The sequence below is a fragment of the Schistocerca cancellata genome, chromosome 1, assembly GCF_023864275.1.
Source record: "Schistocerca cancellata isolate TAMUIC-IGC-003103 chromosome 1, iqSchCanc2.1, whole genome shotgun sequence".
NCBI lineage: Eukaryota > Metazoa > Arthropoda > Insecta > Orthoptera > Acrididae > Schistocerca > Schistocerca cancellata.
Window position 1 is genome coordinate 86,942,835 of NC_064626.1, and position 27,558 is coordinate 86,970,392.

Sequence of the window (27,558 nt, forward strand, 5' to 3'; positions counted from 1 at the left end):
TATTTCATATTTTTGTAGGTTTTCTATTCAACCCATAGAAGTGATTTGGTCTTTACAGTTGGCTCTTGTGCAGTTGTTTTCGGCATTTAGATTCGCATTGTTTGCACTATGTGTTTTTAATGTAGTTTTTTTAGACTAGTATCAACTGCCATTACACCCTATTAAATACGCTTTATCTAAATGTTCTGCTTCTAAAAAGTGATTAAGTCTTTACATGCTTGAGGTCTTCAACTGAGGTGGTCAATTTTTAGTGTACTGTGTTTGAATGAAGCAACTTATCCGCGATTCTGTAAACATGGTCCTATCACTGCACCACAGTACCTGCCGTTATGTGTGTGTCGGAGGTAAGGTTTGCACTTCTCATTTTGCGTCTGCTGTTGTACTTCATACTCGTCCTTTAAAGGTATTCTTATTACATCATATTTTTTCCTGTCGGTACACGTCCTGTATAGCGCGATCTTGCCGTTTACATATTTCACAACATAACATCAAACATAAGGTACTGTCTAATGGTTCGTAGACGCTCCTTTGATATTTCTATTTCAATCTACGTGATGAGGCCTTACGTCTGGCTATTTATATTTTCTTTTCTTCTGATGGTGCCTTAAATAGGTGAAACACGTCATTGAATCAAAAAAGCTTGTGTAATCTTTGCATGTTGAAATATTTTTAACTTTAGCAAATTACATGTTCCATACCATATTTATACTAATTTATAATGCTTTGGTAATAATAAAGAAATGATTTATTGTATAAACGAGTCTTTGTCTGGCATAAAGAAATGAAAAAGAGCTGCCAGATCTCGTTGCTATAAAAAATCTAACACGGGAGTTATCGCGTGACAACAACGCACGCGAGCGACCGCGTGTTAATTGTGTGATAAACAAAGAAAGAAATATAATGTTTCTGTAATAAGTTTATATCCACCGTATTTTTTGTTTGTTTTTGTCCTTTTCCTCTGTAATATATTTTATTGCTGATGCCTCTTTCCAACAAAATCCAGTTCTCGTTTTAATCAGCATGTAAATTGAAGAAGAGAACAGTAATTGATGAGTACTCCAAACATGCATAGATCACGGCTGTAGAAAGCCTGGAACTGATACTGAGATGGCAGGTGTGCTTAGACTGATGTACAGAAGGGGTGGCATTGGGAGTCTGAATCATTTACAAGCATACTCAGGTAACGACCGTTTCAAGAAGTAATGCAGAATCACTATTCATAGTTTTTCTAGATCGAAAGCCTCATTTGGCCAATGATTCAGTAGAACTGTGAAGTATAAAATGTTTCAACGTTTCACTGCACAAGAATATTCCGATTGGCTTAACATGATCAAAGATCAAATAAGTCAGTGCAATCACACAAAACGTAGATCATTTTATATGAGATTTGTTAATATGATAGATAATGAGTTTAATGGCCGTCCCTATCTATCGTTCAGTCTGTTATTTCATTGAAGCGTCCTACAGCCTCCATGTACGCAACTGTATATGTTATTACTATCAGCAGATGATGACAAACGTTTTATACTACAAGATATTTTTTTTTACGCTAGCACGGGGTTGCAGGCTAACTCTGAAACGTAGCGGAATGTGGATAGACTGAAATCAAAGCTGCAGTACAAACTTTTGCAGTTGCTAAAATGTTGATAGGCTTTATCTTTATCGTCTCAGTTGCTGATAAAATGCTAATGGCACCCAGAACTGTAGCTTACAGCAGCGTACAAAACTTCGGTTCTTGTAGAGTCCCCCTGCCCCACAGTCTCTAGACGAGAGCACGACGAGGCGTCAGTCAAAGTGGTGGTAATAATTGAACACTTTAAAAATGAGGCGATTTAAAGCAATAGAATAGCCGTGATGTAGAGGGGACCTTCATTGATGTCGGATAATTTTATTTAAAAGTGCACAATATGGTGCGTCACAGGAAAGTTCCCTGCTTTTATGCAGTAGTTTATCTTACTGAATTCCATCCTCTGCATTTTTATTTGCAGATCTGCGTGGTATTAGGCTATCGGTCATACCCGCGCAATCTTAGCTGCAAAATATTCCATAATCTGAGAAGAGATCGGAATAATATATCAGGTTCAGGCACTTGATTAAAAAGCAATTAACGAAGGGACACTAATTATGTCTTATCGTTCGTGTCCGAACAATCCGTAGCAAACACATTTTTGCCTGTAAAATGTAGAGACATCAGCATAAATTATTAAAAGAAATAAATTGCTTGAATTAATGAAGGAGCCGCCACAAGATACATTCAAATAACTTTCATCGAACAGGTGTAGTTACAACTACGACACTTACATCCGCTAAGCTCGAGCTCCAAACGATGAAAGGTGTTACTACAAGAAGAAGATGAAAGAACAGCACTCTTCCATGTGCGCCAGTGACCTTTGTGATGTTACAAAATAAAAGTGATGTTTTTATTCAATGGAAAGTTGGAAATTGAGATTTAGCTTACTGTTTTATCAATCACAATTGCCGTAAGAATCATGGATTGACCATTGTCATAAAATATTGCATTATGAGATGTGATTAGTTTTTACTTGCAGTTTCGCGTGGCTTGAGACAGTCACAACTAGCGTGCTATTGATTAAGAAATCGCATTATCATCTTTCTAATTACTTCATGATCGTAGATACGATCATACCCGGTTGTGAAGTTATTGTTATGACAAAACAATTTCCTAAGGGACCAGAAAGTTCTTAAGGGCGCAAAAACAACTGTAACATCACACAAAAGGGGAATTCAATATTAAAGCTGATGCAAGAAGACGATAAAACAGTTTTCTTTTTATCAATGTAACACGCACATTGGACTGCTGATCTTGGTGTCTGTAATATTAGCAAAATGCATAATTAAAATGAAAATAATACTGAGGAGATAATAGAAATGAGCACTGCTAAATGATTCAGTATTCCCAGAACAAATATTTATTATAACTAAAACATATATCGTACCTTAAGCTTAATACTACAATGACGGTAGATTTTTATGTCCGTATCATGTCCATTGAGCGCTCTTTTATATAGCCATTGTCTTCTTTGAGTCGCTCGTGCGTCGTCACGGTAAGTTATAACAGTTCTTTACACTTCACTCAAACTTAGACATAACACGTTTATACACATTTAGTAAAAATTAGATCAGACTACCACAAATCTGCGTCCGTCTTACTCGGGAAAAACAGTACAAGTCTTTTTAGCGCTCAAGGCTTCATTTGTTCTCCAGCGAACAAAATAGTGAAGGATCGCATATCTATCCGTATTTTTCTGTTTATATTGCCGCCCAAAGACGACGAATTACATTATTTAGAAAATTCCACCGTCGCCATGCGACGCCTCATTATACATTAATCATTATTTATAAACAAGTATTTGCCTTCTGGCTGAATTTGCTGTTTTAATTAAGCCAAAAATAGCGAATATCACACCTTGCATTCAGCACTTTCACAACTTTGGTCGTTTCGGTATGTAAAAGCAGACTTTGAACATATATCAGAATCATAGCCCCTTTTACAACTAAAGTATGTTTTTCCTTTTTTACACATCATTACATCATCAACTACGAGAATAAGTATTAGGACAAGAGAAAATAATAAAGCATTTTATTCTGAGAGGGTATTAACGCATCTAGATCTGTTATCAGAAATTACAGAATGTAATTTCAGTACAGTAGGCTGCCGGACCGTTGGTTCGTAATGCGCATCGTCCTATTCCAGCTGTCGCTGACATAACAAGGATTTTATAGAAATGTACGGTATCCAATGCTACGCTAGCCAAGGTCTTCTTCTGTGTCTTGCTCATCCAGGCACCTGCTCCACGTAAGTCTGTAGATGTGCGTGTAATATCTTTGTCAGACTTGCTCGAGTCTGTGTCTGTGTCTCTGTCCACTTACGTATTTTTTATAAAATGGTACAGGTCGTTCAGACACTCTTCGACACGGCGCAAAATTCTTATCATTTGGATTATTTTAAACATTGTGGCTCATACTAATTGGCTGTTTCGTTTTAATGAATGTTACAGTATTACACTGCGATTGGATGTTTAGTTTATCGCCAGCACCATTTTGGAATGTAACGTCATTGCGCCTGCATCTAGCCAACCAGCTAATACAGTCGAAAATACACTCTTCAGGTCTTGAAGCCAGGATTTATGGATGAGGGATGGGTACTACTGTTACTGCTACACTACTGCTATTGTCTGATGAAGCCCATGCGCACCTCCTGTTTCGATATAGATGTTGTTGTGGTGCTGGTTTTCAGTCCAGAGGCTGGTTTGATGCAGCTCTCCATCCTACATGCTACTCTATCCTGTGCAAGTTTCTTCATCTCCCAGTACCTACTGCAACCTACATCCTACTGAATCTGCTTAGTGTATTCATCTTTTGATCTCCCTTTACGATTTTTAACCTCCACGCTGCCCTCCAATACTAAATTGGTGATCCCTTGATGCCTCAGAACATGCCCTACCGACCGATCCCTTCTTCTAGTCAAGTTGTGCCACAAATTTCTCTTCTCCCCAATTCTAGGCAATACTTCCTCATTAGTTATGTGATCTACCCATCTAATCCTCAGCATTCTTCTGTAGCACCACATTTCGAAAGCTTCTATTCTCTTCTTGTCCAAACTATTTATCGTCCATGTTTCACTTCCGTACATGGCTGCACTGCATATAAATACTTTTAGAAACGCCTTCCTGACACTTAAATCTATACTCGATGTTAGCAAATTTCTCTTATATAGATATTGATATAACTTGTAAATATAGATGTAGATATAACTTACTGACGCTCAAAATTCATGTGATATGACTCTGAGCCTATGGCGGAAATCTGACGTCAGTTCGTCATACTCTTGTGGTCATCTTGTGTGGCAGCTTACACCTGTAGACATATTGTCTCTGGGATAAAAAGGCTGCACACAATGCAGTGTTGACCGCAACAAATTCTTGTGTAATATACAATATGCCATAAACACTGGGTGTTGCGCTGATTACACTATACTGCGTTTTAAAGCTTTTGGAAAGATGTTTTATGACTGTAAAGTGATACTTAAAATATTTTTCATTCTGGTTTCAAATCTGATTTTGGTTTTTCTGTATAACGTTACATTTTTGTACTAATCATGTCTTAAGTTTTAGCTGAAATCACCTTTTTCTTATAATAGGCAATTAAAAATAAATTATTTGTTTTTAACGTTGTAAAGACTCGCTAGACACTTCATTAGAGTAGACAATCGGAAATGTCTATGTGAAAATTCTAATAATTATAGCAAAAATGCAACATGTCTATGACAATTTAATATCCCTTCGCTGGTTTCATTGCATCAAGTTCCTTCACACATAGATCAAAACTTTGCTTTCTTACTTGTCTACCTTCACCAGAGCCACCTTCCTTTAGCACAAAACTGTAGTCAGCCAGTAAGATTGCATTCCAACTTTCGTCTTGCCCCTTTCCGGTTGATGTCTTGGTGAAATCGTTCTCCTTGTTCTTCACTGACATTGTCAAGGTTCGCAGTGAAGAAATCAATATGTGAATGTAGAAAATGACAGCTTTACTTCTGCCAGTACCTCGTCTCCTACCTTCCAAACTTTACAGAAGCTCTCCTGCGAAACTTGCAGAACTAGCACTCCTGAAAGAAAGGATATTGCGGAGACATGGCTTAGCCACAGCCTGGGGGATGTTTCCAGAATGAGATTTTCACTCTGCAGCGGAGTGTGCGCTGATATGAAGTAAAGCTGTGAGTACCGGGCCTGAGTCGCGCTTCGATAGCTCAGATGGTAGAGCACTTGCCCACGAAAGGCAAAGGTAGCGTGTTCGAGTCTCGGTCGGGCACAAAGTTTTAATCTGCCAGGAAGTTTCATTGACACGGTATTTTGTAAATTCCAACCTTCCGCAGTAACAAATCATCCTTCACCGATCCCAGCAGATCCGAAGTCTTAGAAGGTGGACGAAAAACCACTTTCACACGAAAATTATTAAGAATCCTCGCTAGTTTGAAGAAGATATTTTCAACAAAGAGAAAAATAGCTAGGGACTTGGCTGGCGCGTTCTCCTCTTTATCCACTTCCCGGTTCCTGGCTTTAATGGAGAAGGCCCTGTCAATTTGCTGGGTCGAGTATCCACTGTCTCTGAACACTGTCCTTAAATGAGCAAGTTCCTTAGGCAAGTTCTCTGCATCCGACACCGTATGTGCCCTGTGCACAAGGGTTTTAAGCACACTCATGGTTTGGGATGGGTGATGGCAACTCGAAGAATTCAACTACAAATCAGTGTGAGTGGGCTTACGATAAACATAATGTCCCACCGGGCCATCAGTCTTCCGTTTAACCAAAACATCCAGGAATAGAAGGCAAGCATCTTTCTCTAGTTCCATAGTAAATCGAATATTCTCATGGGTGGAGTTAAGATGATGAAAAAACGCCATTAACTTTTCTTCTTCACTATGAAAGTATTATCAACGTATCTCCAAAAAACATTTGGTTTACAAACCGTTGATTCAAGTGTTATCTCCTCAAAATCCTTCTAAAAAGCTTAGCCACCAGAGGAGACAGAGGGCTGCCGTTGGCGACACCGCCAGACTGTTCAAAATATTCCTGGCTAAACATAAAACAGGTTGATGGAAGAGCGTGTCGAAACAAAGCAGTGATGTTCGATTCAAATTGTTGACCTTTAGTGTCAAGGAATCCGCAAGAGGTACTTTTCTGAAAAGGGAAACTACATCAAAACTCACTAGAAGATCCGAAGTGGAGAGCCCTCAGTCTATTGATAAAATTAGCAGAGTTCCATATATTATGTGAACATTTGCCAACCAATGGTCTCAGCAAAGAAGTTAGATATCTGGCTAAATCATATGTGGGTGCGTCAATATTACTCACTATAGACCGTAAAGGAAGATCTTTTTTATGTACTTTAGGAAGATCATACAGTCTCGGTGGTACGCTGCCATATGATCTTAACCGCTTGGTCTCTGGAGCTAACGTGGAAGAGTTCATAAGTGCACACGTCTTCCGTTGCACACGTGCTGTTTGGTCTTGATCAATCTTCCTGTATATAGTATCACTAAATAGACGCCCCCTGCGGGTCCGGGGGTAAGAGTAGGCCCGCGGTATTCCTGACTGTCGTAAGAGGCGACTAAAAAGAGTCTCAACTGTTTCGGCTGTTAATGTGATGGTCCCCATTGGGGTCTGACATCCATTTTTCCAAATTCAACATAAGTACGAGCCTTTTGGGGAAGGACGCCTTATGTGGTGCACCATCAGTCCTCTGTACCCTAAGACCTTGGCACTCTTTATCGTCTTGGCGTCGTAACTGCACCCTCCATCCCTCATTTTGGGCATTCGCACCTGATGGGTTGTGTAAGTTACACCGTTAGTGCGTCACCATCTGTACCCACGATACCTATGGACTTCCCATGGCACCTGAAATCCAGCACAGTAGCCAGCCCGTTGTGGTGGGGTCGCCATGTACCCTCTAGGTTGTAGCCCCCTGACAACACAGGGATCGCACTGCCGATTCCTGAGCTGACACCTCCCCACGTAAGCCAAGGAGTAGATGCTCGTCTCTCTGGGGCATCAGGACTCCCGGCAAGGGCCATCCTGCCAGGTGGCCTTTGCTGTGGCTGGGTGGCGCCCGTGGGAAGAGCCCCTGGTCGGAGTGGGTGGCATCGGGGTGAATGCCCCGCAATGAAGTGGGTGAAGTCTCAATCCGGTGGTCGCACGACCACCAACGTCTCTAAGCGCGGTAAGATAGTATTTAATGCTGTGACATATCACCCCAAATCGTTCCCTTCCCTAGCCACGCCATGGGAGGAACGTAGGGCTGCAGACAGACAGGAGCCGTATTCACTGCGATACCTTGTGTGCAGCAGAACCGATGGGGATTCGTTTTTGGGAACTAAGCCTCTCTTCTTTGTTCACCATCTTGAAGGTAAGTTTGAGGAAGTGGCATCTCTTTCCAAAATGAGGAGCGGGGCTACTCTGATACAAGCAGTTTCATCTGCACAGTCACAGGCGTTACTCGCCTGTGAGAAGCTCGGTGACATCCCCGTTAACGTCACTCCCTATAAGTCCTTAAATTTGGTCCAGGGGATTATCTTTCATAAAGATCTTCTGCTACAGTCTGATGACGTGCTACGGGAGAACCTGGCACGACGAGGTGTGCACTTTGTCCGTCGTGTCTTTAGGGGCCCCAAGGATAATAGGGTAGCTACTGGTGCCTTCATCCTGGCCTTTGAGGCTGACTGCTTGCCTGAGAAGGTCAAGGTCATGATCTACCGGTGCGATGTCAAGCTCTATGTCCCACCCCCTATGCGATGCTTCCAGTGTTAGTTCAGACATATGTCCTCCAGATGCACTGCCAGCCCCACTTGTCGTGATTGTGGGCGACCTTCACATCCTAATGCCCCACGTGCTCCGCCTCCCACCTGCGTTAACTGTGGGGAGCATCATTCTCCCTGCTCGCCAGACTGTGCAGTCTACCAAAGAGAGCGGAAGATACAAGAAATTAAGACCCTGGACCTTTTAACTTACCAAGAGGCCAGGAAGAAGCTAGAACGGCTCAATCCCACACGTATGTTGAGGAGTTATGCTGCTGTAACTCTGCCGCCACCAGTACCTGCAAAGACTCCCTGCTCAGTTGGCCCACAGAACAGTCAAGTTACGCCTGCCCCACCGCTGATAGGGGCCACTCTCTCTTCCACTACTCCCGAAGCACCCGGTCTGGGAGCAGTGGACGCCAAGCAACTGGGAACATCCATCCCCACCTCTCAGCCAGAGAGGCAACAGCCTTCTCCAGCTGCTCAGCCAGAGAAGCAACAGCCTCCTCCAGCTCCTCAGCCAGAGAAGCAACAGCCTCCTTCGACTGCTCAGCCAGAGAGGCAACAGTCTCCTCAGGCCTCACTCATTTGGAAGGGGTCCCTTGGGGGAGTCCCTTCCAAGGACTTTACCAGTGTCTCACAAGACGCTAGCCAGTGGCTGAAGAAGCCACCAGCTGCTGGTCGAAGGGCTTCACGCTCTTCCTCTGTTCCTGACAATGCGTCAGGAAAGCCCTCCCAGCATGCGAACCCTCCTCCCAAAGACAAGAGAGAGAAGAGGAAGCTCTCTAAGAAGAATAAGGACCCAGTGGTTCCCACGCCACCGCTTCCTGTCAGCTCAGCCTCTGAGGATGAGGTTCAGCTCTTTGCGTCCCCTGATGACCTGGATCTCGCCGTTTCTTCAGAAACGATGGAAGTTGCGACGTCCGTCTTTCAGTCGGTGGCAGCATGTGACTCTGTGAAGTAATTTGCTTCTTCAGTGCCTTCATGCCCCTACAGGACACGCTTTGTACAATCCTCCAGTGGAATTGTGGCGGTTATTTTAGCCATCTACCTGAGCTACAACAGCTTCTCAGCATGACAACTGCTTTCTGCATTGCCCTCCAGGAAACCTGGTTCCCAGAAATGCAGACCCCTGTCCTTCGTGGTTATAGGGGCTATTACTGTAACCGTAGCGTTTACAATAGTGTGTCAGGTGGAGCCTGCGTGTATGTCCTTACCTCTGTATATAGTGCTCCTGTGTCCCTTCACACATCATTGAAAGCTATGGCTGTCAGAGTAAGGACTACCCAGGACATATCTGTCTGCAGTGTCTATCTCCCTTCAGGTGGTACAGTCCCCCCTGGCGAATTGGCTGCACTTGTCCCTCAACTCCCCACATTTTTTCTTCTCCTGGGGATTTTAACGCCCACAATCCTTTGTGGGGTGGAACGAAGATTACTGGCCGAGGCAGAGCTTTCGAGAATCTCATCTCCCAACTCGACCTCTTCCTCTTAAACACTGACGCCGCCACACATTTCAGTATGGCGCATGGCACGTTCTCAGCCATAGATCTGTCGTTGTGCAGCCCAGGGCTTGTGCCATCGGTCCACTGGAGAGTCCATGAAGACCTGTGTGGTAGTGACCATTTTCCCATCTTCCTTTCACAACACCAGCGTCGCTCCTATGAACGCATGCCCAGATGGGCATTTAGCAAGGCCAACTAGGAAGTGTTCTCCTCTGCTGCCACTGTTGAATCTCTCCCCTACGGTACCATCGATGTGGCGGTTGAGACACTAATTGCAGCGATTGTTTCCGCTGCAGAACGTACAATTCCTCGTTCTTTAGGGTGCCCCCGGCGAAAGTCAGTGCCTTTTTGGTCTCCGGAGGTCGCTGAAGCCGTTAAAGAGCGTCGGCGGGCTCTTCAGCGACATAAGCGGCACCCGTCTTTGGAGAACTTTCTTTTATTCAAACGTCTCCGTGCTCAGGTCCGGCGACTCATCAAAAGGCGGAAACAGGGGTGCTGGGAGAGGTACGTTTCCACCATTGGTTCCCGTACTTCACCCTCCCAGGTGTGGATGAAGATTCGGCGCATCTTTGGATTGCAGCACTCTACAGGTGTCCCAGGGCTTACCATCAATGGCGCGCTATGCACCAATGCCGATGCCATCGGCGAGCATTTCGCTCAGCACTATGTTCGGGCCTCTGCGTCGGGGAATCACCCACCCGCGTTTCGTGCGCTAAAACGCCGGGAGGAAGACAAAAGATTTTCTTTTGCTTCTCGCCACCCTGAGGCGTATAACGCCCTATTTAGTTCGTGGAAACTCCAAAGCGCCCTAGCACAGTGCCCCGATACAGCCTCTGGGCCAGATGGCATCCACAATCAGATGCTCAAACACCTGTCCCCAGACTGTCTGCGATGTGTTCTTGCCATCTTCAACCGCATATGGGGCGATGGTGTCTTTCCGTCGCAGTGGCGAGAGAGTTCCATCATTCCGGTGCTGAAGCCTGGTAAGGACCCGCTTAATGTGGATAGCTATCGGCCCATCAGCTTGACAAACACTCTGTGCAAGCTACTGGAATGTATGGTGAGTCGACGGCTGTGTTGGCTGCTCGAGTCTCGGGGTCTTCTGCCTCCGTGCCAGAGCGGCTTCCGTCAGAGCCGTTCCACCGCCGATACTTTGGTCTTCCTTGAGTCTACAATCCGCCCTGCTTTTTCCAGGCGCCAACACCTCGTCTCCGTCTTTTTCGACATCTCCAGAGCATATGACACGACGTGGCGGCACTATATTCTCGCCACGTTGCACGGGTGGGAACTCCAGGGCTCTCTCCCCATTTTTATTCGGAATTTTTTATCTGTTCGGAAATTCCGCGTTTTACTTGGCACATCCCATAGTTCACTTCATGTCCAGGAGAACGGCGTTCCACAGGGCTCTGTATTGAGCGTGCCACTTTTCGATGTGGCCATTAATGGCCTTGCAGCAGCAGTGGGGTCGACTGTTTCACCCACGTTATATGCTGACGATTTCTGCATCTTTTTCAGCTCCTCCACCATTAGTGTTGCAGAACGTAGGTTGCAGGGAGCCATACACAAGGCGCAGGCATGGGCCCTCGCCCACGGGTTTCACTTTTCTCCTGTGAACACTTGTGTTATGCACTTTTGTCGGCGTCGAACTGTCCATCCCCACCCTGAGCTCTATCTTCAGGATGCCATGCTCAGGGTTGTTGACACTTACCATTTTCTGGGATTGCTGTTCGATGCCCGGCTTACTTGGCTTCCACATATTCGACAGCTCAAGCGTCAGTGCTGGCAGCATCTGAATGCCCTCCGCTGCCTCAGCAACACAACTTGTGGTGCAGATCGTAAAACGCTGCTGCAGCTCTACAAAGCCCTCGTGCTGCCCCGACTGGATTATGGGAGTGTGGCGTATGGCTCGGTGTCGCCCGCAGCGTAGCAGCTGCTGGACCCCGTTCACCACTGTGGGGTTCGAAAGGCGACAGGAGCATTCCGCACCAGCCCTGTTAATAGCCTCCTTGCTGAGGCTGGGGTTCCTCCACTTCGCATCCGGCGTCAACAACTGTTAGCTAACTATGCTGCACACGTCCGTTGTTCGCGTCAACACCCTAACTACCGTCTCCTTTTTGCTGATGCGGCAGTCCATATTCCACACCGGCGGCCGCGATCAGGCCATACAATTGGGATCCGTGTTTGGTCGCTCCTTAGTGAACTCGAGTCTTTGCCTCTTCCATCTGCTTTCCAGGTCCGCCCACATACACCACCTTGGTGTATTCGTCGGCCGCAGCTTCGGCTGGAACTTTCCCGATGGCCAAAATATTCAGTTCCTCCTGTAGTCTTGCGCCGCCAGTTCCTTGCTCTCCTAGGCGCATACCATGACTCGGAGGTTATCTATAACGATAGGTCGATGGTTGATGGCCGTGTGGGGTACGCTTATGCTCATGCGGACTATGTAAACCAGCATTCCTTGCCGGAAGGCTGCAGTGTTTACACTGCAGAGCTAACAGCCATTTTTCGTGCCCTTGAGCGTATTCGTACCAGCACTGGAGAGTCCTTCGTCATTTGCAGTGACTCGCTCGGTAGTCTGCAGGCTCTCTACCAGTGCTACCCATGCCATCCCATTGCTGGTGCCATCCAGGAGTCCATTCACGCTCTTGAACAGCGTGGTCGTTCGGTGGTGTTCATATGGACCCCGGGACACGTTGGGATAGCGGGAAACCAACTCGCCGACAAGTTAGCCAAAGAGGCTACCCGCAAACAGACGCTGGAGTCTTGACATGATCGGTGTTACACCGTCGGGTCTTTGGGATGTGGGGAGACGAATGGCGCACTCTGTCTGCACCCAAAAATCTGCGGCGAGTAAAGGAGAGCACGACTGTGTGGGGTTCCTCCATGCGGGCCTCTCGCAGGGATTCTGTTGTTCTGTGTAGGCTCCACATTGGTAATTCTTGGCTGATGCATGGTCATCTGCTGCGTCGAGAGGACCCCCCTCATTGTCGCTGTGGTGCAAACATGACGGTGGCCCATATATTGTCGGAATGTCCTCTTTTAACCGCCCTCAGGCGAACTTTTAATCTCCTAGGTGATTTATCATCTCTTTTAGGTGACAATGTCTCTATGGCAGATCGCGTTTTAAGTTTTATTCACGCAAGCGGCTTTTATAGATCCCTCTAATTTTATTGCGTCACCCTTTTTTTGTGCTGTATATTTTACTTAGTTTTGTGTTGTAATTCGACTCCACCATAATCTTTTAGGCTGGAGGTTTTAACGTGTTGCAGGGTGGCTGGCTCATCCTATTATTTTCGTGATCAGTCAGCCACAGTCCTCTACTGTACAGTTTTAATTCCTTCTGCCTTTCTTCTCTATGTTGTTTTTGTTGCTGTGATCCGTTTTCCATGTTGTCTTACCATTGACCTTGGGGCTTTTCTTCCCCCGGAATTTTTATTTTAGTGCTTCGCCTGACTGGTGGAAAGTTACAATATGCTCTCTGTTTTTATGAAACAAGGGACCGATTACCTTTGTAGTTTGGTCCCTTTAATCTTTAAACCAACCAACCAACTAAATAGACTATACGTCTTCTTCAAACACAACTTACGAGGTAACAAAACGCTAGAATCGCCTTTATCAGCCTTCAGCACATTTCCGGATCTTCTTGAAGGTTCCGTAGTGCAGCCCTTTCTTCGGCAGTTATATTACTGCGTTGGGGAGGAGCTTTCAGGTGAACCCGACCAGTTTCCCTTCTTATTTCTTCAGCAGCGTCCATAGGAAGGTGACGTACAGCTTGTTCAACACAACTTACGAAACTTATAAGAGGTACTGCACTTGGTGTAGGTGGAAAGTTAAGACCTTTGGCCCAAACTGACAGCGTCGTATCGTCTAAAATCTTTTCCGTAAAATTAACAACGGAACACCGTGTAATTATTTCATGTGGCGTGGGCTGTTGTGGCTTCAAGCAATCAAATTTCGACATCTGCCGGGAACTAGCAGCCTTATATACCCAATCGAACTTGGCTGAAGTCACTCCATCCACTCAGTCCCATGATATAGGAGAAAGAAGTGCTGCAATCTTCAAGTGTAGGTGGAACAATTTTTCTTAGATGGCAACCAACCTTCGTCGTGTATAACAAATTCCCTCCTTCACAATAGCACGGCTTGCCTTCTCCATTATTTTCCATGCAGTGGTCGTCTTAATTATAATACGTTTGGCTTATTCAAACATTTGCGGGAACTCGTTTTAAGGAACTCCGTAACCACATTTAAAAGCACAAGTATAACCTCTCAACGCTATACATTGTCAACAATGAAGCAAAACGTTTCCCAGATAACAGACATATAGGTGTGACAAGTGTTGCCACTACACCATCTTACTAAAATAAAATTTAGTCTACTTGCAATAAAATTTCTCTGTGTGAATTTTTAAATGAACAATGAGTTTACTTGATTTGCGAAAAAACTGCCCGTGATAGAAAAAAACTAAGAATTGACCTGGAATAAGCTCAGAAAAATACACTCCTGGAAATGGAAAAAAGAACACATTGACACCGATGTGTCAGACCCACCATACTTGCTCCGGACACTGCGAGAGGGCTGTACAAGCAATGATCACACGCACGGCACAGCGGACACACCAGGAACCGCGGTGTTGGCCGTCGAATGGCGCTAGCTGCGCAGCATTTGTGCACCGCCGCCGTCAGTGTCAGCCAGTTTGCCGTGGCATACGGAGCTCCATCGCAGTCTTTAACACTGGTAGCATGCCGCGACAGCGTGGACGTGAACCGTATGTGCAGTTGACGGACTTTGAGCGAGGGCGTATAGTGGGCATGCGGGAGGCCGGGTGGACGTACCGCCGAATTGCTCAACACGTGGGGCGTGAGGTCTCCACAGTACATCGATGTTGTCGCCAGTGGTCGGCGGAAGGTGCACGTGCCCGTCGACCTGGGAGCGGACCGCAGCGACGCACGGATGCACGCCAAGACCGTAGGATCCTACGCAGTGCCGTAGGGGACCGCACCGCCACTTCCCAGCAAATTAGGGACACTGTTGCTCCTGGGGTATCGGCGAGGACCATTCGCAACCGTCTCCATGAAGCTGGGCTACGGTCCCGCACACCGTTAGGCTGTCTTCCGCTCACGCCCCAACATCGTGCAGCCCGCCTCCAGTGGTGTCGCGACAGGCGTGAATGGAGGGACGAATGGAGACGTGTCGTCTTCAGCGATGAGAGTCGCTTCTGCCTTGGTGCCAATGATGGTCGTATGCGTGTTTGGCGCCGTGTAGGTGAGCGCCACAATCAGGACTGCATACGACCGATGCACACAGGGCCAACACCCGGCATCATGGTGTGGGGAGCGATCTCCTACACTGGCCGTACACCACTGGTGATCGTCGAGGGGACACTGAATAGTGCACAGTACATCCAAACCGTCATCGAACCCATCGTTCTACCATTCCTAGACCGGCAAGGGAACTTGCTGTTCCAACAGGACAATGCACGTCCGCATGTATCCCGTGCCACCCAACGTGCTCTAGAAGGTGTAAGTCAACTACCCTGGCCAACAAGATCTCCGGATCTGTCCCCCATTGAGCATGTTTGGGACTGGATGAAGCGTCGTCTCACGCGGTCTGCACGTCCAGCACGAACGCTGGTCCAACTGAGGCGCCAGGTGGAAATGGCATGGCAAGCCGTTCCACAGGACTACATCCAGCATCTCTACGATCGTCTCCATGGGAGAATAGCAGCCTGCATTGCTGCGAAAGGTGGATATACACTGTACTAGTGCCGACATTGTGCATGCTCTGTTGCCTGTGTCTATGTGCCTGTGGTTCTGTCAGTGTGATCATGTGATGTATCTGACCCCAGGAATGTGTCAATAAAGTTTCCCCTTCCTGGGACAATGAATTCACGGTGTTATTATTTCAATTTCCAGGAGTGTACTTCAGGAACATGAAAATAATGGAAACATCAAATATCACGTTGCATATTGGCAACATCCCACTTTGAAAATCAGTTAACACCTGACATACTTTCATGTTCGTTACACACCTGTCTGCAACAGAATTCTCAAATATCGCTTCTATAGAAGCGGCAGCATGTGACTTATCAAGCTGCAACAGTTGGGCCCAATACGTCTCACCTATTTAAATGGGACACCCCTTGCCGTGACTTTAGAACACTTAATTTTTATACAGCCAACTTGGAAACAACACGTCCTAGAACACAAGTAATTACATATATTGCCGTGTATTGAAAGACAAGTACGCTTTTAAAAGTAAGTTGATTATACACGACAAAAGGAAAAAAGAGCTTACATGAGCATAATTACGAATAAGAAACTATATCTTTCATCACAAACACGTTGCCAACCCCATTCACTGAGTTTAGATTCTGTGGTGAACGGACAGCAGACGCGGTAAGGTACTGGCGCAACCATTCTAGCAGCTCTGAAGTCTTTCGGATGAAATGTGTTTCCAAAAGATTCTCTTCTCCCTTTATTGTATGGCACGCATTTCATCTTACGTATCACCTTAACAGCACAAGATGAGCGTGCTAACCAAAGCAAAGGATCCGAGCTTCGTGTTGCAACAGGGAATCCTCCACCTCCCAAACAGTAATCAAATTTCTTAACTATTAAGTCACGTAGTTCAGTCTAGGCTACTCTCGATTCCTAGCCACCTTTCTTGACGGATTCGGTTACGACAGCAACGTGTAAGCACAGCCCTTATATTAGAACAGTAAAAAGATGGCTTGATAACTTAGTGGTTAAGCGCCAGACTATGCCAATATGTTTCATATGTGACTGTTATCTATCGACGCAGTGGTTGTACATTAAATCCACGTCTCGACACGTATGTTGGCTTTAGGCACCTAGAGAAGCGACAACTGTTATCCTGATGGCTCTAAAGACGCGTCTTGTATTAAAACCACCTTCTTTTGTTTATTTCACGAATGTTTGAGAAATGTAGCTGTTGTAACAAACGACATACAGCTAGTACGGTAAGTGGGATTAACACCTTCTCTTGTAGCAAATATTTCGGGTACAAACGCTATGCAGCTGAGTACCTCGGCAGCATATCAGGAAAGTAGAACTCTTCAGATATTTGTACTCATAGTGTGCTGTACATGACAAACCATGCACAAATTTCTTTCTCTCTCTGTGTTGCCTGCTTAAAGTATTACGCACTGTACGATGAATAAAAATGAAGTTCCTATGTCGCACATTTAAACCACAACATTTTTAAGTGGGCGGAAATTAAATTTGTGGTTTGCCATTTCCGACATGATCAGAGAGACTAGACAGATAAAATGTAACGAGTTACATATTCATTTCAGATTGGATGCGGAAATACGAGGGCAGTTCAATAAGTAATGCAACACATTTTTTTTTCTGAAACAGGGGTTGTTTTATTCAGCATTGAAATACACCAGGTTATTCCCCAATCTTTTAGCTACACAACACTATTTTTCAACGTAATCTCCATTCAATGCTACGGCCTTACGCCACCTTGAAATGAGGGCCTGTATGCCTGCACGGTACCATTCCATTGGTCGATGTTGGAGCCAACGTTGTACTGCATCAATAACTTCTTCACCATCCGCGTAGTGCCTCCCATGGATTGCGTCCTTCATTGGGCCAAACATATGGAAATCCGACGGTGCGAGATCGGGGCTGTAGGGTGCATGAGGAAGAACAGTCCACTGAAGTTTTGTGAGCTCCTCTCGGGTGCGAAGACTTGTGTGAGGTCTTGCGTTGTCATGAAGAAGGGGAAGTTCGTTCAGATTTTTGTGCCTACGAACACGCTGAAGTCGTTTCTTCAATTTCTGAAGAGTAGCACAATACACTTCAGAGTTGATCGTTTGACCATGGGGAAGGACATCGAACAGAATAACCCCTTCAGCGTCCCAGAAGACTGTAATCATGACTTTCTGGCTGAGGGTATGGCTTTAAACTTTTTCTTGGTAGGGGAGTGGGTGTGGCGCCACTCCATTGATTGCCGTTTTGTTTCAGGTTCGAAGTGATGAACCCATGTTTCATCGCCTGTAACAATCTTTGACAAGAAATTGTCACCCTCAGCCACATGACGAGCAAGCAATTCCGCACAGATGGTTCTCCTTTGCTCTTTATGGTGTTTGCCCAACGACTCACCGTGCTTTTGTCCACTAACAGATCACCGTAGACATTCTGCAAGCGCCTATGAATATCTGAGATGCCCTGGTTTTCCGCCAAAAGAAACTCGATCACTGCCCGTTGTTTGCAACGCACATCCGTTACAGACGCCATTTTAACAGCTCCGTACAGCGCTGCCACATGTCGAAAAGTCAATGAAACTATACGAGACGAAGCGGGAATGTTTGAAAATATTCCACAAGAAATGTCCGGTTTTTTCAACCAAAATTGGCCGAGAAAAAAATGTGTTGCATTACTTATTGAACTGCCCTCGTATTACTAACTGAATATCAGATAGTAAAAAATCGTAATGACATTCATGGCGATACTATTGGTATAAAGGTCAAACACGATTGACAATTTTAACGTGCGTTGACCTAATATCTGGCTATAAAGACCGCTTTAGCTATGTCATTCGTGGCTGAAACAGTGAGCAGTGTTCCCAAGTGACTATCCTGACACCCTGTCCGTATCACCACACGTTAGATTTCCACAGTCTCCCTCTAGTATTTGACTAGTTGTAGGATACAGGTTTCAAGAAGACTTTACTGTTTAATTCAATGCAAGTCGTGTAACATTCAAGTGTAGTCCCTGAGCCATATTCGGCCTTAACATTCATATTATCTGTTCTTTGGGGAAACAGATGTGATTGTACACCAAATTTATGTACACTGGTGATGATATAAATTTCCTTTCATAGCTTTTTCTGACTGTTAATCACACATCGTCAGGCACATTTCATACTAGCCAGGTTTGTGAAGTGTCAGTTCGTCCCACGAGCAGAGAATCAGGTTTGGAGGTATCTGATCAGCTGCCGAAACAGATCAAAAAAGTCATTATTGTAATCAAAATCACTAAAACTGTACAGATGTGAAAAGCGGTGCCATTACGGTACAGCCAGATCTAAAAATGTTATACAGATGTCTGTAGCAGCGTCGGAAAGCACTAGAAGAACTTTTGTCAGTCTCAGCACTGTACACGGCAGTCGACACATTGAGTGAACTATCTTCCGTTTAAGGACGTTTTAATAACAATAATAGTAATAATATCAACAGTATCTGATAAAGCTACAGCATGGGTTGGTCATTAGAAACTCTCAACATTCATTTTTAAAACAGGTGCCTTTCTCTGAAGAAGTGTTACTCAATGGTGACCTCGAGGCTAAAATCGACAGATTTGATCAGACTGATCGCCAGTTCGGTGAACTTCTTTGAAATACGGCACAGAGTTAATAGAAAGAGGATGCTAATGAAAGTCTTTGAGTGAAGCAAGCCCAGGTGTTACAAATAATACTGTAAACTGGAAGGTTTCAGAGTGAAATGTCGAGCTTCTACGTCTTACACATCGGCAGAAGAGCACCTCCATGTGTGCTTTTCATATAGTAACAGTCGAGGACAGTATGGAATGTGTGAAGTAGGCCTGGGGAGTTGGAACCGTCGTCTTGAATGTAAAAAATGTGGGAAAATGGCAATTAATGTTGTACACCCCCTTCCCCCTAAAACACAGACACACACACACACACACACACACACATGACACACATCAATACTAGTTACACGGCCAAAAGTTTCTAAAGAATTCCAGCAGCATAAAGAGCTGAGGGGCTGCCAAACTTCCGTATCCTAAAGGACATCCCTTCATCTACCATAAGTCAGGAAACGATTATGCTAGTATTCTGTTCAAGCAATCAGTCATATTCTGACGTGAAGACGATGCAAATCTTAAATAGTTTTCATTCAGGTGTGACGTCGCTTGTGAGCAGATAGAATTTTATATTAATATGATTATAGGTTGAAATGGTGCTACAACAAATATGTTACTGAGTCGTTACATAGTATGGCAAGTTGCAAATAAAATTTTGAATTTCTATGATTAAATAATAATACCGTTACGTAATAGAAGACGGCCATCTCATTTTTCGTATTTGGCGGATTAGAACTCGTAAGAAAAACTCAATATAAATTAGAAATAAAACTGCTAAGTGGAACGAGGCAGACAGTATAGGAAGTTTGAGGCTCTTGAGAAACGTTTGGCAGAAGGTAATTGCTATTCTAAGTGTCACCTCTTACAAGAGAATGAGCACTAAATGTCAGTTCTTGGCCGGCCGCGGTGGTCTAGCGGTTCTGGCGCTGCAGTCCGGAACCGCGGGACTGCTACGGTCGCAGGTTCGAATCCTGCCTCGGGCATGGGTTGTGTGGTGTCCTTAGGTTAGTTAGGTTTAAGTAGTTCTAAGTTCTAGGGGACTTATGACCTAAGATGTTGAGTCCCATAGTGCTCAGAGCCATTTGATTTTTGTCAGTTCTTGAGTGATCTAATGAGTTTACAACAGGATTAGTCTACACCGTTTGTTTTCCAAATGTAGGACGGGAAATTGTGTCTTGTGTAATTAGTGGAATGTAGGGGCTGCATCTGGAAACTCACTGCTCACAAATTACAAAATTAAAATAGACAAATTCATTATCCACCTAAGATGCAATTATTAACGAATACTCATTTATTTTCACACACTCGCTCTATATTTGACGTGCACATATCACTCGTAAACAGTTTCTTTTATTACCAGCTCGGTACACTTATTGACAGTATACTAATAACGTTCTCAACTTTGTATGGTTGTAGTGTACGAAATATTTTCCCAGTGCGTTTTTGCAACACACCGTTCTCCTGTAATCTCCCTCCCAGAGTTGCTCTTCAGCGTGGAATGTCAGTTTCCTAGTTTCAAGTCCTTGGGAGTCTATCTTAGGTTTTTCAGTAGTATAATTCATCTTACAAACGACATGAAGTAATAGTACTTTTTTATAACACTAACATCTATTAGGTGAATTAGCATAGAGAAAAGGAGAGAGATCCTTTGTGGTTAACAGTTGAGTAAATCATGTTTACCTATGGACTAATTTGAAATTCAGGTAAAAGATAAAGAATCTCATTAATCTATAGAGCCTGTTCTGGAACTAAAAGTAAACAAGTTTTGCTATGACAACTGAACGAAAAGCCTGCCGCAAATATACTGGCTGTCATCTGATCAAAGCGTTGCTTCCGCAGCTTGAAAACTGCCAGCAAGTACTGTCGCAGCCTGTCAAATGACACTCAATGCGATGTTCCCTATTGGCTTGTAACGATTTTTTAATCAACAGTTTTGACTCTCCTCTCCACTTTTTGATTCTCTCAGTAAATATTAGGCTCGGAATCATTTAGTTGAATGGCATTCGACCTCGACGTTGAACGCGAAACATCTGTCATATGTGTGTCAGGCAAAGCGCCAGCTATTGTTTGGCGGTATGACCTCAGGCTCGGAAGCCTTGTGAAAGTGACAACCTGCCAAGTCATATACCGCGTGTTCTGGTCTCTCCGTTTGTGATGTAATCGTCTGCCCACGCCTTCAACATCAAAGACTTTCGAAGGATCTATTGTATGTTGAATTAGTGAAAATAAAGTGGTGTAAGAGGCGAATTCAAACGAGATTCTTTTTAATGCTAAATGTGTGGCATGCAATCAGAAAGATAACTGTATCATGCTTTATTTAACGCGTTCTGTGAATTGACGCAAATAACTGCAAATATTTCCGTAGTTTTGAGGAAGAGTGCATCTTCTGGCAGTGTATTCGCACATGTAGTATCAGACAAGTTTCAGTTAGTTGAATAAATACCGACGAATGTTATAACTTGTAAAATTTTAGACCGTTGTTCTACATTTTCGCTTACGTGTTTATTGGATGGATTCTACGAAGGCGTGCTGAAAAGTATTGCCTCCGAACTTTTTTACATGAAAACTCTTCAAGCTTATAAAATAAAACAAACATCATTAACAAACTGCCTATTGGATTCTGTCTCAGGTTCTTCGGCCGACGTTCATCTAATGATTTTACTGACGTTGCGCCAGCATAAGTGGCTGGCATTGTCAAAGCTTCACCCTCCATTGCCGGTGGTGAACTGGAGCCGAGCTCGCCGCCGCAGACTATACGTACCTGGAGCGCCAACGTCCGAGGGCTTCTCCGCGGTCATTTCCGGTGCGGTTCTCCTCTTGCTACCTGCGACGGTCGTTCGCTGCAGTACGGAAAGCCAGGATCTGTTTACCTTAAGGCTTTCCTCTTTCTTGTTGAAACTGTTCGCGTGTTTTTGTATTTCTACGGCTTCTCTGAACAAGCGCGCGTGATAGTGCTTCTCTACAGCCAGAACTTCCGTGTCGGCGAATTTTATTACGTGGTCGGTCTCACTCAGTACGTGCTCTTCCACGTCCGATTTCTCCACCTGCCCCAACCTGCAATGTCGCTTATGTTCTTTGATCATGGTGTTGATTGATCGTCCAGTCATTCCGACATACACTTTTCCGCATGTTCATGGTATACGGTATATTCCCGACATTGTACGTGGGTCCCTTTTCTCCTTTGCCGATCTAAGACACTCTTTGATGTTCCTTGTCGGTTTGAAAATCGCCTTTACGCAGTGTTTGCGCAATATACGGCCGATTCTGTCCGTCACTCTGGGAATGTATGGCAGAAAGGCCGTACCCGACGTTTCTTTTTCTGATTCCTTACTTCGCCGAGTATTTGGTTCTGTTACATTATTAATATAACTTGTGGAGTACTCAATGCTCGTCAGAATACTTTCCAGGTGTTGCATTTCGCGTGTGAGATGCTGCGGCTCACATATTCGTCCTGCTCGCGTTACGAGCGTATTAATCATGCCTCTTTTCTGGCTCGGGTGGTGGTTTGGTAGTTTGTGCAGGTATCGGCTTCAGTTAACCACCGGCAATGGAGGTTTGACAATGCCAGCCACTCGAGCTGGCGAAACGTCAGTAAAATCATTACATGAACGTCGGCCGAATAACACGAAAGCCAACAGGCAGTTTGTCAGCAAGTGGCCACGAAAGCCTTAACAAACATCATTAATGTTCTTCATCTTTATTCTTCGTGTCTACGTACTTATTTCTCGAAATAGTCTTCCTGTAGTCTTCCTGGCGACGAACACATTTCTTTTAACGAGAGATCAGTGTTTTGGTACCGTCACAGTTCAATGTTTGACTTTGTTGAGCCATGCTCTCACCTCTGGTTGCACCACTTCATCACTATCAAAGTGAAATCCTCAAAGGTGTTCCTTAGGTTTTGGAAACAAATGAAAATCGGATCGGACCAAGTCGGGACTGTGTGGAGGATGATCAACGACGGTGAACACAAGACGTCGGAACTGCAACAGATATCGGAGCGCTCGTGTGTGCTGTAGCATTGTCACACTGAAGGAGGGGGTATTCAGTGTGTGGTCGAACTCTTCGAATCTGAAACTCGATCACACCACGCTATCTCTCGCGCATCGACGTAGTTATGCTACAATTCGGAACCTTCTAGCAGCTGAGGGCTGCAAGTATGTAGACATGAAGAATAAAGATTTAGAATGTTAATAACGGTCGCTTTATTTAAAAAGATTTAAAAGTTATTACCTATAAAATTCGTAAACTTTTTTTTTTTTTTTTTGAGCCCGCTTTCGTAGAATTGTTTCTTATACCTCGTCGTGAAGGAAAAAGACGTTACCTTTAACGTTCCGTCGATGTTATGGTAAATGAAGACCTTATACTAGCTCAGTTAAACATGGATGATGAAGGAATTGTGTTGTGAATTGGCAGGAGCCAATTCACGGAGTTTGGAGGACGCCGAAAGGCACGCGTTTAAGCTCACGCAGGCTGGCGAGAGGTCTGGAAAATTACAAGGAATTATAGTAGCCAAAAATAGTACATAGCTTCTGGAATACTTAACTTTAATCCATAATTGGAGAACATCGCTCTTGATGATACATAATCACAATCTCAATATAAAGTGGTAATGGCGCCTTGCTAGGTCGTAGCAAATGACATAGCAGAAAGCTATGCTAACTATCGTCTCGGCAAATGAGAGCGTATTTGTCAGTGTAGCTTCGCTAGCAAAGTCGGCTGTACAACTGGGGCGAGTGCTAGGAAGTATCTCTAGACCTGCCGTGTGGCGGCGCTCGGTCTGCAATCACTGACAGTGGCGACACGCGGGTCCGACGTATACTAGCGGACCGCGGCCGATTTAAGGGCTACCACCTAGCAAGTGTGGTGTCTGGCGGTGACACCACAAATTGAACCATGAGAAAATACAGATAACCTACGTCCAAATAAGTTGGAGGGGATTTGCGCCTTGCTCTTCCCAAATATGTGTCTAATGTATGAAATACTGAGTCATGTCATTTGGCATGTCACCTAGTTGCAACACAACCGTAGAGGTCAATTCAGGTATACAAAAGAGCTTAACCATGCATAACAACCTAAAGTCTCTTCCTTAGAATATGTGAAGCATGATGTGTAAGCTGTCCACCCGTAATTAATTTGTGTGTAACTGAAGTGTTAGAAAGAAACAGACACTGGATTGTCTGAAGGCAAATAGGAAGGTATCAGTGGTTCGTTATCACAAACAAACGAGACCTCTCGTTATTTTTACATACTTTAATTTTGAATTTTGTTTTTTTTCTTTATTTACGTCTTCTTCTTCACTTCATGTTTCAGCATATTGCTTGTTACAGTACACGGGTCTTGGCCTTCCCACATGTCTTCTTCCAGTGTATTTGTAACTGAGAGCATTTACCTGGAGTCTTTCTCCACACTTACAGACTACATCTATTTTCCTCTATTTTATTTTTTCGTGTGATCTATATTTTCCTCGTTTTTTCTTGTACATTCGTTTCTTTTACGATCTATTCTTGTACATCATTCCACTCTTCTTAGGAACCTCATTTTAGGAGCCCCTTTTACACTTTCTTGGAGTTGTTTCGTCACCCACACTTCACTTTGGTAAGGAAAGGTTTGCAGAGTCGTTGTAATGTAAAACTTCAGATGAATTTCATTCATGGATCTATTTTGCAAATTTTCTATAACTGTCCGGCATACAGATGAAAAAAGGTTTAACTTTTGATTCACATCTTGGGTGTATTCGTATGTGATGTCGTATCCTACTTATTTATCTTGCTCCAAGATTTTACAAGTATTATTCAAAACATTTGATCTTACAAATTTTGTACTCAGAATTGTCATCATTATCGTTTCATCCATAGATAAATATAGTTTGTATTCGGAGGCTACCTGCTACAAACTATGTTGTCCCATCTGAAGGTCGTCTTCACTCTCTGCAATCATTGTTAGGTCATCTGTATGTAGGACTGCATACAGTCTAGTGTCACGTTCAAAACTACTCCTTATTATTCACCATTTTCCATTTACTGATCACTTACGAAGGTGCCAAGCCACAAAACGATAACGCTGCAACGAGGAAGGTAAAATATATTTAGGAAGTTGTACAACCTGGTGCTATGAATTTCTATCAGGTGACGTTAGACAAACACATGAACGCAAGAAAATCAGCAATAAAGATTCAGTATTTGAAGATTGCGCAATTTTCAGCTAAGAGTTAAAATCGAAACACTGCGTAGAACTACTTTCTCACAATAGAGTTTATAAAGCTCAGAAAGAAGTCTGGTATTACTAGAACAGACAGGAAACATTTTTTCAACACATATTCCGAACAAAAAGATATACCAAACATCAATACACACACAAGCACAGAGCTCAGTGTAGGCAATATCCGACTGCAAAATAATCTCATTAAAACAACCAAACACGGTATCAAGCAAAAATAATAATAACATTCATAAACTTCCAACAGGGCTCAAACCTCATACACGGGAATAGCTGCTGCATAAACAGTTTTCGTAATATAACTTTGCCAACGTGGTAACGGTAAACTGTAGTGTCTAGGAAGCCTGCATACTGGGTTTGCTAGACAAACATTCAAACAAATCGTATTAATGAGTTTTATTACAATAAGAAAATTACAATACTTTAACTTTGACAATTACGCAGATGTGTGACAAGCCAACGGCGACCTACGAAATAATCAATCTTCTACACTATAGACAATCCCACGTCAGCGCTACATAGAGCGTACAAGCGAACTGATGTAGCGTTGACGCCGCTATTGAAGTCACTAATCTTGATGCTCCCATTGAACTGGCCGTCAGCTGTCGGTCACGGCGCTTGTGTCCTCTTCACATAGGTGCCGCTGCCGTCAGGTCGTCGCTCTGGAGTATGATCGGTCAATGTGCGTTTGGCTGACGTCTTTAATAGCCATCTCTTCTCCTTCGTTCCTGACTGGCCTGCTGGCGCTAGATTTTACGCCGTATCATAAACTCTTTGAATAAAATCGGGGTTTACTCAAACCTAAAACAATGTAACACTTGTAGTAGAAAGAACCGTACAGTCTACACAGTAGGGTGCTCAATAAAAAGCAGTCTTACAAGTGCCGATGACTACGTCTCGGTAATCTACATCTACATCTACATCCATACTCCACAAGCCACCTGACGGTGTGTACCGGAGGGTACTTTGAGTACCTCTATCGGTTCTCCCTTCTATTCCAGTCTCGTATTGTTCGTGGAAGGAAAGATTGACGGTATGCCTCTGTGTGGACTCTAATCTCCCTGATTTTATCCTCATGGTCACCTAGCGAGATATACGTAGGAGGGAGCAATATACTGCATGACTCCTCGGTGAAGGTATGTTCTCGAAACTTCAACAAAACCCGTACCGAACTATTGAGCGTCTCTCCTGCAAAGTCTTCCACTGGAGTTTATCTATCATCTCCGTAACACTTTCGCGATTACTAAATGATCCTGTAACGAAGCGCGCTGCTCTCCGTTGGATCTTCTCTATCTCTTCTATCAACCCTATCTGGTACGGATCCCACACTGCTGAGCAATATTCAAGCAGTGGGCGAACAAGTGTACTGTAACCTACTTCCTCTGTTTTCGGATTACATTTCCTTTGGATTCTTCCAATGAATCTCAGTCTGGCATCTGCTTTACCGACGATCAACTTTATATGATCATTCCATTTTAATCACTCCTAATGCCTACTCCCAGATATTTTATGGAATTAACTGTTTCCAGTTGCTGACCTGCTATATTGTAGCTAAATGAGAAAGGATCTTTCTTTCTATGTATTCGCAGCACATTACACTTTTCTACATTGAGATTCAATTGATATTCCCTGCACGATGCGTCAATTCGTTGCAGATCTTCCTGCATTTCAGTACAATTTTCCATTGTTACACTCTCTCGATACACCACAGCATCATCCGCAAAAAGTCTCAGTGAATTTCAGATGTTATCCACAAGGTAATTTATGTATATTGTGAATAGCAACGGTCCTACGACACTCTCCTGCGGCACACCTGAAATCGCTCTTACTTCGGGAGACTTCTCTCCACTGAGAATGACGTGCTGCGTTCTGTTATTTAGGAACTCTTCAATCCAATCACACAATTTGTCTGATAGTCCATATGCTCTTACTTTGTTCATTAAACGGCTGTGGGGAACTGTATCGAACGCCTTGCGGAAGTCAATAAACACGGCATCTACCTGTGAACCCGTGTCTATGGCCCTCTGACTCTCGTGGACGAATAGCGAAAGCTGGGTTTCACACGATCGCCTTTTTCGAAACCCATGCTGATTCCTACAGAGTAGATTTCTAGTCTCCACTGTGCCTGTAAATTCTGTAGACACAAACAGCAAAGTTCCACGGCTGGCTTGCAC